This window comes from Helicoverpa zea, chromosome 17, assembly GCF_022581195.2.
Source record: "Helicoverpa zea isolate HzStark_Cry1AcR chromosome 17, ilHelZeax1.1, whole genome shotgun sequence".
NCBI classification, from domain to species: domain Eukaryota; kingdom Metazoa; phylum Arthropoda; class Insecta; order Lepidoptera; family Noctuidae; genus Helicoverpa; species Helicoverpa zea.
The window spans coordinates 159,469-176,638 of record NC_061468.1 but is presented as its reverse complement, the minus strand read 5'-3'; the positions used below and the strand labels follow the sequence as shown (position 1 = coordinate 176,638).

Sequence of the window (17,170 nt, the reverse complement as noted above, 5' to 3'; positions counted from 1 at the left end):
ATACCAAGTCATATTCCTTCAAAATTTAATAGCTTACATTGACTTATACTTGTTTTGTTGCAACTCTATTAAACTAACAGTTTCATAATGTTTCTGAAGCGTCGAGTCAAAAACTTCCATAACAAAGATCAAAAATCGATAAAATAAAATACAAAAGAAACAATTATCAAAAATTCAATTTGACCCCGACGTGATTTGAACACGCAACCTTCTGATCTGGAGTCAGACGCGCTACCGTTGCGCCACGGAGTCGATGCTGTGACAGTCGAAATTTTGCTTTATTATCTCAGCGCAGTCCTGACGTCACCTCGTGACGTATAGTGAATGCTATGAATGGTATCACAGACGTCGGTGTGTGGAGCAATGACCTTGCCGGGGTTATTTTTGCATTTTTACATAACCTTTACTCGTTATAAGTATCAATTTATTCCATTTTCAAAGCTAAGACGAGTTTTATTACATTTGTCTACAATTTCCGATAAGATAATATTGCCAATAAGATATTTAATTAGGCATATTGACTTAAAAGTATCTCTGTATATTGTCGATATTATCCCTAATGGATGAGCTCACTGTGTCAATCTACATACAAATTATTTGTTAAATATGTTTTAGCATTAATTAGCAAGCAATGGAATCGATTCCTAATATTGATTTTACATAATGAGCATGTTTTGCCGAAGCTATCGCGATAAATACTTAAAAATTAACATTTCCCATCGAAAGAAGTGGCCTTTACGAACTTCATAAATATAATATCAGCTCGTAGTAGAGGCAGGCAGTCATAAGGTTTGTAATTACGTTTATCTGAACACGAATCTATGCTTGTTGCTTAACATAATCTTGTGATTTATGTCATTTAGTTTAGAGTTCATAGATATGTTTAATAAAATATCGGATAGTATTTAAACGCAAATCAAAAAATATCCTTTTTCTATGCAGTAAAATTCCGAATTCCCATCAAAATTACTGATTGCACAGCAAAATATTCAACTCAAAATATCACTAAACACACTACAATTTATTTTCGCAGCGTACAGCGATTTTTCCTAAAGCAAAAGCTTTTTCATCAATGCACAGCTAACAATCTTAATGCACATTATACATGTTAACTTTTTCCTTTTAAATATAGCTTCTATTTTTATATTATTTACAGCAGTTTTTCTGAATAAAACAGCATTTTATTAGTCACAGTCATCTTATTATTTATTAATTACCACATAATGAGATCAGCAAAAAAATATAAAATTAAATGCAAAATTGTAATTTATTGAAATCTTAATAAGAGTCCACGCTTCCTTTTTTGCCCAATAGGCTCATTTTTAGCTTCTGCAGTTGGCGCCACGTACTTGAGTCGGATCGCAAGTCCGATGATATGCTTGCACATTCTTAAAAAAAATGGGGCGGGTACATTTTTAGTCATTGTCAGTACTTCCTTTTGGCATACATTTCATATAAGTAGTCATTAAAAGGCAGAACTATCATATTTCAGAATGTTTATAGTCAGAATCATATTTTGGCATATTTTTGGAATTTTTATTTTCCTGTAAGAAGCATGCAAACAAGCCTGAAGCATGCAAGCAGGCATGCAGCATGTAAGCAGGCATGCAACATGGAAGTAAGCATGCAACAAGCATGGCTTCTGTCACGGCTCCGGCGCTTCGTGGCTCCGGCGGTCCCATGCGAGCTTGCAGGCCGCCTCGCCCCTCCGCGCCTACGCGGTTTTGAATTGCACTCTAGGGGTAGGGCAAATAAGACTACGTGGAGTCGGTTTTGCAGCGATTCGTTTTCGTTGCTAGCTTCAATTTTTAAAACAATGTTTTTTAATTGAAGGTTATAAATGGCAATGTGCTAAATAAATTGAATCTAAATATTCTACCATCTTCATAGTACGCTGCATGAGATTTCAGTTAATTTGTTCTGCTTTTAGAAATAATGCAATGTGACAGGATTTTTTTGTTATAATAATCATTAAATTTGCCGAGCATGGCTTCTTGAAAATTAAGACTAATATGATGAACAGGTTTTGTTGTACTTACTGGTTAATATGCGACTGGGATAGTTATTTTGCTATGAAACATGGAAAATTTGCTGTGCAGTCAGTATTTAATGCTTGTATGTAGTATTTTTGTACAAGAATAAATTTAACTGTATTGCATTATAAGGAAAAAAGTAATGTCATATTGATGTATAATTTCGAATTATCTGCAGTTTGAGTTTTGTTAAACATTTAGTTTATTTGTAGTGGAGTAAGTTATTTGATGTAAAAAAGAATATAAATGATGAGTATTTATTGATAGGCGATTATTTATTTGATATGCAATTTATAATATCCCTAAAATATCTTTGATCTATTTATCTTGGATACTTGGATCATTACACGTAAAATTCCCCAATAACTGAACAAAAACACTTTCTTTTTAAAATCTTTTCTCAAAACCGTCCATTTCCACAGCCGGGCACTCGAGCCTAAGCTCCACTCAGTAACCGCGTCAATAAAACTCCTTCAAATACACTTAAGCCGGCGATTGCCCGGGCTTCGCGTCTTGCCCGGCCTGGCCCTAGCCCGCTCTACCCCAGCGAGCCCGGAGACGAGCACACTCGCAGTTTTCACTCCAGTTAAACTCCCTCGGTTGAAAAAATCGTAATCCTTGTTTAAAAGTAAAGTCATTTATCGCAGCGACACCCATCCTAGGGGTGAGCAGAGTCAACTAGATCCTTACTATCCACACTTATGTAAAAGCTGGTTTGTTTGTCCATCATAATATTTTAAATATTGCCCATATGTTAGCCTCATTTACATGGCATAAGGCATTAGAATGTACATAAAGCCAGGTCATTCAGATGAAAATATAAAATCACGGCAGAACTTTACTATCTATTTGAGTTTATAGTAATTTTATAGCTCCATAATATATTTGATAGGGTTTTAATGTTCAGATAAAATTTGATTTGCATAGTGAACCGACAGTTTCAGCTATTTACTCCATTAGGAGAGATAGGCAGCGAGCATCGATTATCAGCTTCTATAAACATTGCTAATTGTTGACTGCTCGACCATCAACCACAATTTATGGCTCATTAAGAGGCCACCGTGCCATCACCACCGGCTTATTGAATTAGTTTAACGCCAAAATTCTTTTAGTTTTACTGGCTATTTTCGTGGAATATGTAAGTTACACACGCGTTTCTTAAAAGCTCATATGGATCGTTTTCCTAAGCAGCGCCATCAATCTGTGCAGGCATAAAAGTAAGTGTTCTGTGGAGCGCTACACGCGCGAGCCGGGAAAATGACCAAGTATTCCATTTATTGAATGACTTCCACGAGGAAAACTCCCACGGGGAAATGGTAATTTGATGAGCATACAAAGGTTTAGTTATAACACCACTTTACGTAAGACGTTTTTTGAATAATTGAGTGTTGCCACAATTTCGTTTCAATAGGTAGGAAAATAGGCTTTGAAACGCTTCATAAACGGTAATCAAGAATTAAGTAAGACTGAGTGTTAGGAAACTGTAAATATATTGGCCAAAATTTTGAGAAACGGATACAAACGTTTCTGCTTATTGTGAAACCATCCAAAACCACAACATTTCATTACACACTAGCAGCTTCCCGCAAACCAACATTGTATATTTCCATTGAAATGAATAATAAAATGAGCGAATACAAAAGCAGTGCTGATCTTTACGATGTACTTAACGTGCTATGAACCCGGGCAGGGGGCTCGTGGCATACATCAAGACGCCCGGGGGCCCCTCTGACGGTGGCTTAGCGGCCCCGCGCGTAAAGTGGACTTTAAGCCACGCAGATAAACGAGGGGATGACTCGACGACGGTAAAATGGACTTCCTTTAAATAATCTTGAGCAATATCCTACTACTGAACATTTTCATTCAATCGAATTAACCCCTAAGTACTATAATAATAACAACTTATAGCTGCCATCATTACATTGATTTGAAATGAAACTAGACTGAATAGAGAAATTTTTTTTTGAATAATTTTCAAATTCAGCGTGCCAGAAAAGTGTTTTCAGGTTTTAATCTAATGATTTTGATTTTTACGTTTCAATTTGTCCCTTCTACTGCTTTCAATAATTTCCAAAGGATACCTAGTTGCTCATGGCCGTCCACCATGGTACCCGTGACTCTGGAGGGCGCCGCGTGTGAGCAATGTCGCCATAACCGACCATCATATTTTACTCGCGCGTCGCGAGGTGAGCTGATAACAATAACATTACACCAGGTGCTGCTGATGACAGCTGTAGCTGCCTTCTTACATATTGTTCACGGGTATGCACGTCGTAAATAATACGGTTATTACTTGCTAAGCCGACCGAGATAGCAAAACAAATCGTTACAGGAACAGAAATTGAAATACAAAACAAATTGGAATGACGTTGGGTTGTCTTGTATAATATTAAAGAAATATCATCAACAGGAGGAGCAAGCTTACTACAACGGGACAGTACACTTCGCACTTCGAATGCTTTACCACAGATTGCTATAATAGTTGCGCTTTACTTATAATTACTGATCATCAGGAAGAGCTAATCACTGAGTGTTTAGTAAATCGCGTTAAAGTTAACAGTAACACGCGTGTGTCGAGTTAGCGAGTCTGTAATGCCACACTGCGACATAATTGTATGAGTGTACACCAGACGCGCCGGATAATCGCTGCGATTAGTCGCGATCACCTCCGATACTAATTATGTATGCGGTGTAAACGCTCTTCATTATTGAACCGAAAATTCAATTAAGTTTGAAATTAATTTCTGATAGTATGCACATTAAGATAATATCATGATCTGCTCAGTACTTACTTCCATAGGTAGGTACTATGTATTATGTGTAAAGCTTTCTTTTTATTTCGTAGTTTAATTAAAATGTTATAGAGAGATACCTACTACTGTACACGTAATCGCCCTCTAGCTCATCAACATGTCCTAATAAATCAATATTAACATCATAACTATGACTATGAAATATTTTCAATTTCCTCGCCATAATCCCGCATTGATACGATTACATCAGTGATAAGGGTGATAAGTTATCATTAATTGGTGCAAGGAGGGTCGCGTGTCAGGGCGCCACCAATCGTCCGGCAGTATCCACTGCGCTTCATATCTGAGAGATAACATCTCATGAATCACGGGTCTTCCGGCACTACAGTACACTGCAGTACACTGCTCAATGAAATACAGTCAGTTGCCTGTGTTTGTGCTGGAACACGCAACATTTTCGCTGATCCAGATCGCTGATACTGATTTTATACCGTCAGATGAAAATGCTACTTTCTGCTAATAAGCAATAACATCTTCTTGGATTCATTGTATAGAATTAGGTACTATGTCAGTAGTTTCGCGACTTCATAGACTTGGCTCACGCATCGTATTCCTAAACAAGATATATTTTAAAAGATGTCTTACTTTATCTGTTATAGCTCGTATTTAATGAGCCTTTCTCGAAGATTGTCAAAACTACTATTAAAGACACATCTATGAGTGAGTTCACAGCGCTCAGCCGGCGGAAGGCAACAGTTACGACTATTTTAGTACAACTACTGCTGCAGTTCCAAAAACGATCATCTCATTATGTTCTACACGGATGTAATAATACACGGTATTCTCATATTCTGCATAATCCGAACAGTACGTTCAGATAAGCATCCTTTGAAGTCTCTAACTAACCAGACGGTACTTCGGTTGTTTCCAATTTTCGAAAATCTATTTAAATAGCTTCCAAATAATTTAAAGATCACCCCTCCTATAATTTTGCGTCTTAAATCTCTTTACTTTTTATGTATTCGATTTTTTTCTATTTTTCTTAAAACATTGCCCAGAAAACGCTCGATCACGTGACTGTGACGTCAGAGTATACTATGTGTTCCTTTACACTTTGCACATCTAAAGAGAAGAAACTAATTAGAAAGAAGTCATTGATTTTTAAATTCGAATAATGCATTCTTATAATATAGATACAAAAACAAACATTTTAAACATTTACATTATTTTTAAACATTGGGCACAAAAGAAAATACCTGTAATGTTTTGAGTTGTGTACGCGGTAAAATAAAACTGTGCAAAGGAACGTAAAGTTTGTGTTTGTTATTGAGGTTATATTTGTGTCATCTTGGTTATTAGCAAAGAATTGAGCCACAAAAAAACTATCATCTTTCATAAATCCTTTCTCCATAATTCTTTTTTAACTTTCTTTCGCTCAAATACAAATAAAAACTGAAGAAAACATCACATCAATTCTCAGTTTATACCTGTCATAGATATCTATTCTATTCTATTTTTGTATATGGCAATCCGTGTCGATGTCAACTTCGACGATTCTGCCAATGACAAGTGAAATGAGAAGCAAGAAGTGCTTACAATTAAAAAAATAAATAAAAAAAAATATATATATATTGATTTAAGATGGTGCTGTGGCCGATCTTGTGTAACTTAATGTGTTAGTAGGACGACACTGAAACAAACAGAAATACACTTACATATATAAAAACAACAACAAAATGTTAGTAACACATAACATAAAATATATACCACAACCATACAAACTGTGGCCTAAATATAGGCCACAGTTTATAATTTAATATTGTTTTGATTAATAAACATCAACAGCATCTGGAGCAGTTCTGGACAGGAGTGGGATAGGAGGGAACGGAAATTAGTCGGGAGAGGGATTTTAAGTTTTTGGAGACGACCATATAAATCAAAGGATGAGTTGATAGGACAGTCAAAAAATATATGGTCCAGGGTACCTTCATCCAGACCACACTCGCAGAGGGATGAATCCTGCACCCGAATTTTGCGCAGAAAGACCGGTGTACAGCAGTGACCTAACCGTATTCTGCACAGGACTGAGATTACCCGTTTAGGGTATTTTTTGAAATTGGAAAACCACGGTTTTGGTTTTACAACCGGTTGAATGGCGAAATAAGAGCTACCCTTCTTTTTGCCTGAGATGTTCCACCATTCCTGCCACGAGGTCTCAAGACTCAATTTGGGGAGGTTTAGCAGGTCATGCCCTTGAAGGGAGAAGTGTGCAAGGTCAGCGGACTCAGATGAACACGCATCTTTGGCCAATGCATCGGCACATTCATTGCCCGCTATACCGCAGTGGCTAGGGATCCAGACTAAGTGTACTTCTTTCTCTTGCCTAGTGCAGGAGAAAAGGGACTTTTTAATATCCAGGACAATAGGACAGTGGAGTTTAGTTCTAAAGGGATTCTGGGATAGGGCTTGGAGACAGCTAAGGGAGTCAGTAAATATAACTCCATAGCTAATCTCATGGGACTCTATAAAACGACAAGCTTCCAATAGTGCCACACACTCGCCTGTAAATACTGAAGACTCCTTCGGACATCTGAATTTCAAAATTATTTTAGAGTTCTGATAGTAAACCGCGGCTCCAGTACAGCCACCATTTGATTTGGAAGCATCCGTGAAGAACTTTTGAAACCCAATCCATCGTTCACCCAAAACCGCATTAAAGGCCGAATTTGCAGACGGGGAGTTTTTGGATATGCCAATGTTATAAAATATTTTAGGGGTGAAGCAAAGTACTTCATAAGGGTAATTAAATAGAGGAAGTCTGGGATGTGGAGCAATGGGGGATTCTAAATTTTGAAAAAACCGATATGCTTTTAGGAATAGGGGAATTTCTTTGTGTTCCCAATATTTGGAGCTGTGACAAAGAGTGTCAAGCTCTCTGAGTTTTGGGATGAGGGGGTGAGATGACTTGGGTATAACCCTGGATAGGAAACGGGAAGCGAGGTACTGACGTCTTAGGGCTAGGGGGGGTTCAGCGCATTCGACCTGCAAGGCGTTAATAGGCGACGACTTCATGCAACCTGAGATGATTCGAAGGCATTGAGACTGAATCCTATCTAAACCGGCCAAGGCACCTTTGTTGCTTGGAATCACCAGGTGTGACCCATAGTCCAGGATACTACGGACTAAGGCGTTGTAGACCAGTTTCATAGTGAAGGGGTGGGCCCCCCACCAGACACCAGCGAGAGCTTTCAAGATGGAGATTGCTCTTTCGCATCTTTTGATCAAGTAATTAAAGTGGTGAATCCCGGATAATTTTGAGTCTAAGAAAACGCCTAAAAATTTTGTTTTGTTGCCTATGGGGATATCTTGTCCTTGAATGTTAACTGAGACCTGAGGGATCAGTAGTTTTCGGGAAAAAATCACTACCGAGCTTTTTGGGGCGGATAACGAGAGACCATGGTCCAAAAGCCATGTGTGCAGAGAGTCCAGGGAGAGACAGAGAGATGAGGCAGCGTCCGTAATAGATGGATTTACTACATACAACACTAGATCGTCAGAGTACTGTAAAAGGTGGCAGTCAGAATTAAGGCAGGAGCCAATGTCTGCTGTATACAGGTTGTATAGTAGAGGGCTTAGAACTGAGCCTTGGGGAAGGCCCTTCCACGTCTGTCTCACCTCAAATACCTCCCCCTGCACTCTGAGCATCAAAGAGCGAGACATGAGGAGTGCGCATATACATTGTACCATCTTACCCGGAATCCTCAGCTGTTGCAATTTTTGCCTGAGAACAGGAAGAAGGACGCTGTCGTATGCGGAAGAGATGTCAAGGAAAGTGGCTACAGCGGATTCATTTTTGGAAAAGGCTGTACGGATATCAGTAACCAAAATTGCCACACTGTCCATGGTGCTAAGCCCCTTTCTAAAGCCAAACTGACTACTCGGCAGTAGATCCCTAGACTCCACCAACCACTCAAGTCTGTTTTTAATTAAATGTTCCAATATCTTGGCCAACACTGAGGACAAAGCAATTGGTCTAAGGCCATTCGGATCATCAGCAGTCTTGCCGGGCTTCAAAAGGGGAATTACTATCTGAGCTTTCCACTGTTCAGGAACCCAACCAAATTGATAGCAATAATTTATTATTCCTAAAAAATATTTTTTTGCTTCAAAACCAAAATGAACTGCAAATGAGTACGGTATGCCGTCTATGCCAGGGGCGGAATCCCTAACATGACGTAATACCGCATCAAGTTCCTCCAACGAAAATGGTTCATTCATAGGATCATCCACAATATTTACAGACGGGAGCAGAAGTTCTGAGGAAGAAGGAACATAGGCTGGAGCAATTTTGTCGAAAAAGGATTCAGCAGTTTCTCTCGAGATAGGGGAAGAGATAGATGGGGAGCAGCCTCGCCTGAAACGATTAATGCTCTTCCAAACTGCTGAAATGGGAGTGGAAGGGGATAGAGAAGTGCAAAACTTAACCCAACCGCGACGTTTCTTCTTGCGAAGAAGCCGCCGAGATTGAGCTAACACTCGTCTGTACCGTATAAGATTGTCGCTATTCATCGCATCATTGTACTGTTTTTCGGTCTCTTTTCTTTCTTTAATAACCGATGTGCATTCTTGATCCCACCACGGGGGTGACGGGATTTTATTTCTGGCACAGTTACGCAACGGAAATGTAGAGTCTGCGCTTGAGGTAATGGCCGAGATAAAGCCATCGTAACAGCTCTTAGCATGGCAGTGACCAGAAGAATCTTGGAAACTTGAAGTTAAATTTGGAAGCACACTAATTTTCTCCTCCAGTAAAGATGCAAACCTCGACCAATCAGGTTTGGACAAGTTGTACTTCAATAGTGGAGGAGACGTTTTCTCTAAATAAGTTTTATTAATTAAAGTTACAACAATGGGGTAATGGTCGCTACCATGCGTCAGAGTAGTACATTCCCAATGAATTGATGCCGCCAACTCTACTGAACAGAATGTGAGGTCTACACAACTCTTTTGCTGTCCTGGAAGGGATCTACGAGTAGGACTACCATCATTTAAGATGCAAAGGTCTAAATCATCCAAGATTTCTACTAAACCTTCCCCAAACGAATCACAACGATTGGAGCCCCATCTAAAGTGGTGATAGTTGAAATCACCCATGACGAGCACAGGTCCCACTATGTTATTCAAAATGTCCCTAATGGTGGTTAAAAACCTACGCTGAGGATGGGAAATATACACTGATAAAACAGTGATACCCTCAATTTTACACGCAACTATATTCATATCACCATCCAGAACCGGAAGAGTCAAGGTGGAAAGGGGAACACGATTATTAACAAGGAGAGCCGACCCTCCATAGCCATCAGATCTGTCACATCTGAGAATATTAAATAGTGGCATATTAAAACTGAGACTCGGGGTGAGCCAAGTCTCAGCTACAGAGCAAGCCAGAGGCTTGAATTTGTTGAGGAGGAATATGAGGTCGTGCTTTTTATGCCACACGCTCCTCACATTCCATTGAAGGAATACTTGGCGAGGCGCCATTTCTAATATTTAATAAAAGGTTAGTTAGTTGGTAGGCAACGTTGGACGGTAATTGGGTATTATTGGTGGATAGAATTGTAGATAGAAGTTTAATAAGAATATCTATTATTGAGGAAACATTATTATCAATGAATGGGTTATTCAGAGCGCAGCCATCAGGCTGTGAAGGTGCAGGGGAGTTAATAATCTGCTGATGGGCAGCTTTATCATAAGAGGGAGATAGAGGGGCATGGGTCTTTGGCTTAAGGAAAACAGTTTTGCGGTATGACTGAGTGGGGGCGGGAATAGCTTTTGCAGCATTAGCATAATTGCGAGAAGGAAGTGGGACAGATTTGCTAGCTTCAGCATATGAAAGGGACTTCTCAGCCATAACCGTCTTAATGGCCTTCTGTCTACCCAACTCCGGGCATGATTTGCTATTTGCAAAATGATTCCCTGAGCAGAGCACACAGAATGCCTCCGCCTCAGAAGTGCTGCAACCATCACCAGGGTGATCATGGCCGCACTTACTGCAGCGAGGCTTGGACCGACACACTAGTTCCACATGACCAAACCTGCAGCACTTACGGCACTGGATGGTGGGATAAACATATTGCTGAACTGGAAGGGAGGTGTAACAGCAAAATACTCTTTGAGGTAATACTTGGCCATCAAATGTAAGTACACATGTCTCTGTTGCCTTGAATTCAGTCACCCCATCAATAACTACTTTCCTGTTTATGCGACGAACTTTCAGGATTTCACCACAACCTGAAGGGACCTGTAAGTACTTTTGGACTTCCTCTTCATTTAAATCAGTGGGAACACCAGTCACAACTCCCATCCGAGTTATATTAAAAGTGGGGATAGAGGCAACATAGCGGTTCTTGTGTAAAATGCTGTTGATAATGAATGAGTTTGCATCCTGAGGGGATTTGAACTCTACAGATACACGGTTCCTACCAACTTTTTTAACACCATCTCGGACAACGTTAGTAATGCTATGTTTTTGTAGGAATATTCCGAATGTAACAGGATGAAGAGAGGTACCGGCGTTAGGCTGGGGCTCCAATCGAGAGACATGAACGATAAAAGGTGCCTTATCAGTAGCAGAGTACCTGCTGCGGCCAACTAGGTTTCTTTGTTGTTTAGATGGCGGGGTTGACACGCCAATGTTGGCATCATCTCCGGAGCGTTTTCTGGTATTCGAGGTTGATGGGGTCTGGGAGTCCGCGATGCTGCAAGCAACATCAGCGAGTTGGGATAGCGGATAGTTCGGGGAAAGTGGAGCATATGCAGAGATGTCGGGAGGATCGGGATCGGGGGGTTTATTTTGATCCATTATGCTTGTAAAAAAGTTGTTAGTTACCGAAATAACAGTACACCACTGGAGACAAACACAAGGACAACACACAAACACAAAACTAAGTCACAAAAGTTCACCAAAACACTTAAAACAGCTGAAAATTCTAGGCACACGTGCTAACCAAAGACACTCTGTGGCGAGAATCCCGTCATAGATATCATTCTCAGTTTATATCTGACAGTGACAGTCTGTACTGTCACTGTCAAATACTTGTCATTGTCAATGTAAAGTGACGACATCGGACTCGATTCGCCGTTTTCAAGGGCATGACGTAATAGACGATAAATTTAAATTTCATAAATTATTTAAAAATTATGTGGTCAGTTATTATTAATATATTATCGTGGTTCTAGTTTTGTAAACATTCGGTGCATATACAAATTTTTAATTGACTGAATACTAGGAAACAACCCTATTATTGTAGATGCTGACATATAGGATAGTTCTACTACTGGAAGATGTCCGAGCCCATATCCTGCTCTAATCTTGTTCGGGCTTATACAGTATCCTTGTGCTTCTCTAATTTATGTCACGTATCATCTATCATAATCTTGTCCTGACATAGGTCGCCGAAACTGGGTCCTTCCGCGTACTGACCTAAACTAATCCCAAGAAATTGTATCAAATCAGGATTAATATTCATAGTCGGCCGTGGTTGCAGGCCCACGCTCTCTGTCCAATGAGCACAAGTGCAGCTATTATCTAGCATTAGCGTCCACGTGGACGCTGGACAGCCGGACAGTACCGCGGGCGGCTCGCGCCCGGACACCTCGGCGCCGCGTGTCCGGGGAAATACGCTGTTTGTGTATACTGTGGGAACGAGTGCCGTGTCTAGCGATAGTCGAACGATTCTGTGATTGTAACTGTGCTGTGCTGTCCTCTTACTACTTTAATCTTGGCAGGATGTTAAAGTGTCTCATCGTGCGCTCAATACATAAACCTAACTTCCACTTAAATATAAATAACCGGGACTCTAGCGCGATACCTACATATACATGCTATACTATACATATGTACGATAGCTTTTTATACCGTGGTCATTGGTGAACTGATGACAGCTTACTACCACTTACCTAAATTGTAGGATTATAGACGTTTCATCGACACAGGTCGATTCGGAACTCCTTATCTTAAGGTCGCAGGTTTTACTGGTATAAGCCTTAGATTACTTTCAAGAAGAAAAAGTTCGCCATCATTATTTAAACTCTTTACCTAATTGAGTCGTCGTCACTCTTATTGATTTTATATTTTATTTTTATGTTGTAATATATATATATATATTATGTATTGAGTATTTATGTATTGTATCATGTTTTTATTCATATCGTTTCATGACTTTCTCTTTTTTTTTTTTTTTTTGTACTACCTATTTATTTTCTCCCTTTAACCCGATGGTTGACTGGTAGAGAATGCCTTGAGGCATTAAGTCCGCCAATGTACCTTTTTTGTACATAAAGTATAAATAAATAAATAAATAAAATTATTGAAATCCTTTTGAGTCTACTGTTGTGCTAAATATCTATAAAGACGCGCTAGCAATACCTTGTTTATTTATTAGACACTAAACGATTGAACTTTAATCAGCCCTGGTATTCAAACACCTGGCTACGTTTACAAAGTATGTCTATGAATATCTTCCACGAGAGGTTTCTGTCGTGCGATATGTTGTGTTGGTCAGCATCGGCGCTATCGGCAGATAAGTGTGAGATTATACGCGCAATGTTCACGTCGCCCACCGACCTAATACTCGTTAATCTAAAGCTAATGGATACGCTTGTAATGTTACTGTTAGTGCTTATTGCCTGTAAGGTCTCTTAAATCAATTCGGAATGTGAAAGTTTGCGCTTTTCACTAACAGTTCGCTTCATAACCTGCTTTCATTTACCCTTACTCTTTTTGCCAAAGATCTTCAACACATAATTCGTCTTTATTTTTACCATTCATCTAGGAAGCTAATCCAGTTATCTGTACTAGACAGAAAGCAAGCAAACCATGTGCATGAGTTGAGTCACAACAAAACAGACATTAACGTTGGATATAAATAGTCACCGGTGAGCGTCCTGCGCCTGTCTGCTTCAGTGCTCAGCGCTGCACCTGACTCACAACACACTACTTAATATGAGGGCAAAAAGTGAAATTGCAATTTATCTGAAAATGACAAGTTGTCACAGCAATTCGATGACACTACAACGATGCATACTACAACGGCAATGCAATGATTCTATAAATAGTCGCTGATACTATCTAAAATGATAAAGTATTTTTTCAGCTGCATCTCGTGTGAGTTCACCTCGTTCGCGCAATATGCGACAGTATCAACGAATAAAACTGTCAAAACCCATTTATTTAAATATAATGCCGTCTTTTGGAGCATTTTTTAATTTTCATACTTTCTATTTTGAACCATATCTTATGCAGCATAAGGTCCAGTTCAGGTTGCGATGGAATGATAAAGTGAGTTAACTGAGTTTTTATGGAGCGTATGGTAAGTGGCAGTTATAAGGCGGTTTAGGAGGGAAATATGAAGGGAAAGCTTTATGGCGAGATTTAAATTGTATGGCCATTCACGAGTTAGCTGCAGGCTGCGGGGGCGCCGCTCCTGAAATATTACTCTTTAAACTCGATTGTCATGATGAAGCTTTGTGTAAATATCATCTGTTCAATAAAAGATTTCAACTTTTTAATGGAAGCAGTATTTTTTATCGCACTTTTACTTTCTCAGAATTTTGGTTAAGCTATCAATCGAGGCTAACATTCAGAATTAAGTAATGCTCGATAAAATCACTTTTGCTCTCGTTCACAAGTCCCAACGTTACGGTTGCGGTAAGTGCATCCGTATACAGTGAAGTACTAAATCTTACAATTGAGTAGGCGGATAGTAGTGGATCAATAATACTGTAATTCAATTAATATGATTGCATACAAATCATTGAATCGTAAATCGTTGGTTACGGCGGCTGTTGTCTCGTGTCGTAACTATCAAGTGGGAACAGTTAGTGCTGACCACGTTAACTGCCCATAAACATAATCTAATTTCCTCGTCCTGATGGACTGGCTAGACTTACATTTCACTATGGGCGCAGTTCGTTAACTATCCGCCTATATTTCAACTCAACTCATTTCAGCTTCGATATTTAAACGCCTACGTCAATAGATTCGAAACAAGATTTTCGATTTGTGTCTACTTTTATTATTTTTGGACCTCTTAGAACGCCTGTGTTTAAATGGTATCTAAATATCAACAATTGAACTGCACTTACTCGTAAAAGGATCATCCTAGTCCAATTTCCTGATCCGTCGTAATGTGAGAGAGTGAACAAAAGACACGTAACACAAATACACGCGAGCCGTTGAAGGCGAGTGGTGAAGTGTCCGGGACTACACGCCATTCACGCAATCAGTGTTGATTGTACGTCGCTGGGTGCGCAGGCGCCGCCTACCCGGGATAAGGCCGGTAAGGATAGGGAATACAAATAACTAAGAAAAGTAGCTGCAAGAATGGGACACTGCAGTGTGCTTACAATTAATTAGCTCCGTCCGTTAGACACATATACCTATTCACACATCTATGGCTAGATTTCCTTCCTCCTGTATTATTCGGTATTATGAGGACACTGATTGTAACTAAAAGTTGATTGGAAAATTATATTTAAAACCTAAAATGGGTTGATTCCCTTGCGGTGAACTTTACGATATGCTACCTGTTTCCCCTAATATAAGCAACAATTAATCACCAGATTGTAACACGAGACAATCGCGTAGTGTTGTCACTGTTAGAGGCTGCGTGCGCGCCGCGTCACTCGCTGTCAGCCAATCAGCGCCGCGGTTACATTTCCAATTCACTGGCGACCGCCGGCGGATATCGTGAGTGACAGCCCAACTGACTCGCGTGCTTTATTTGCTTTTAATTTAGAAAGTACCGCTACATGGGGCCAGAGCAAGGGATTAGCCACATGAATTGAACTTCTCTTTTTTGATATGTCACTGATGTATCGAGTGTTGGAATCTCAAAGTCATAGGTTTTTATTTGGAATAGACCTATTACAGGTTCTTACGAAATGTAGGTACTGGAATGACAAAATAATGAGAAAAATGTCTGGTAAGATACTAATTGTAGCAGTCAAGAACCTATTGCTCTATAGCTTCTACACTGAAATGACTATTCATTTCTGTGTTTCAATTGACGATACGAATAGCAGAGAGGGAAGACATGGTTTGAACCAACATTTGCTTTATATTTCATCTGGATCTTATCATGGTGTTTTAGCTAGAGAAGTACACTGTTTGTGCTCAACGCTCACCGCTCGCATCTGCCACAGTGAAATATTATGAAAATACGCAACGTTACGACCACTTGTGGATATGGAAACCACTTACGAACTCCTCACTGCGGTTCCTTAATAAATATTTACTAGAAATATGTACAGTTTCTGCATTTCATCACGTGCAGTGTCACACTGACATTCATTTTATATTGAATAGAACTCTTCGGGAACTGCATGACGTTCCCGAAGTAACAAACGTACACAATATGACGACAAGACATAGCACTTTTCTGAAAGGCTTGAGTAGTTAAAAGCCATCAATAGGCCTGACAAAGCCTGGCATACATTACATATATGGTAGTATGTCTTATCAGCAGGCCTATAGAGTTTTTACTTCAGCTACTTACATCGATGTTCAATTGACTTGTCATAATGTACGAAGCATCCATGTTAGTGCGCCGACTCTTTGCTAAGAAATATATCTTGCTTGCGTGGCTGCGCGCGCGTAATATTCAGCAGGACGCGCCCTGCTGCGATCCGTATTCAGTACCTACACGTCAAGTGAAGACACGAAACTTTTACAGGCAACTTGCAGTTCAAAGGATCTTAATTCTTCATTCGAAGAGGGTCTCATTAAGCGGAATTTGATAATAACCAGTCTTTCTCACCATATTGCCTAAAGTTGGGGTCAAGGATCATCACTTTAATTCAATTGGCAGCTGTTAAATCAATAAAATCACAAGTATTTTATTTTCTCATCAATCAATCACTATCATTACCAAACTGTCTTTCTATCTGTAAAGGTTATATTTCCTGCTTTATGCCTTTATACGTTCAATCATATGCGGATACCTAATCATGGATGGCAAAAAAGGCTAAATCATTTTGAAGCATTTTGATTCTCTATAATAAGGTTTTGTTAGTCAAAATTGTATATCAGCATCTACCCAATTACTTTGTGTAAAAAGTTTCAACAAGTTCAAGTTCTGAGAGTCCGTCTCGATCATTATACCTAGTACCTATAATTCAAAATATATTAATACTCTTGTATTGTGTCTTTAAGAAATATCCTGATCAAACATTCATAGGTTAACAAAATATACATTTAGTACTTCACTGAGTTTTCAAAGTCATGATACAAATATTTCCTTGACAAGGTCTTATGTTGGCTTGAAATGATGGTTCCACTTATTTCAAAAGATGACGACATTTCACTACAGGTACACATACTTA

General features: G+C 39.4%; 1 protein-coding gene and 1 non-coding gene across 2 annotated transcripts in view; one reads left to right on the top strand and one right to left on the bottom strand.

The window, feature by feature from the left end:
- Nucleotides 1–180: 180 nt before the first annotated feature.
- Nucleotides 181–252, bottom strand: Trnaw-cca. Its single transcript has one exon. It is a non-coding gene; the product is annotated as a tRNA-Trp (tRNA).
- Nucleotides 253–12,625: 12,373 nt separating this feature from the next.
- LOC124637991 (solute carrier family 22 member 1-like) overlaps nt 12,626–17,170 on the top strand; it is a 35,240-nt gene continuing 30,695 nt past the window's right edge. Inside the window, exon 1 of the mRNA XM_047174758.1 lies at nt 12,626–12,685. The gene's annotated coding sequence lies outside the window, so the exon portion shown is untranslated. The remainder of the gene's footprint in view (nt 12,686–17,170) is intronic.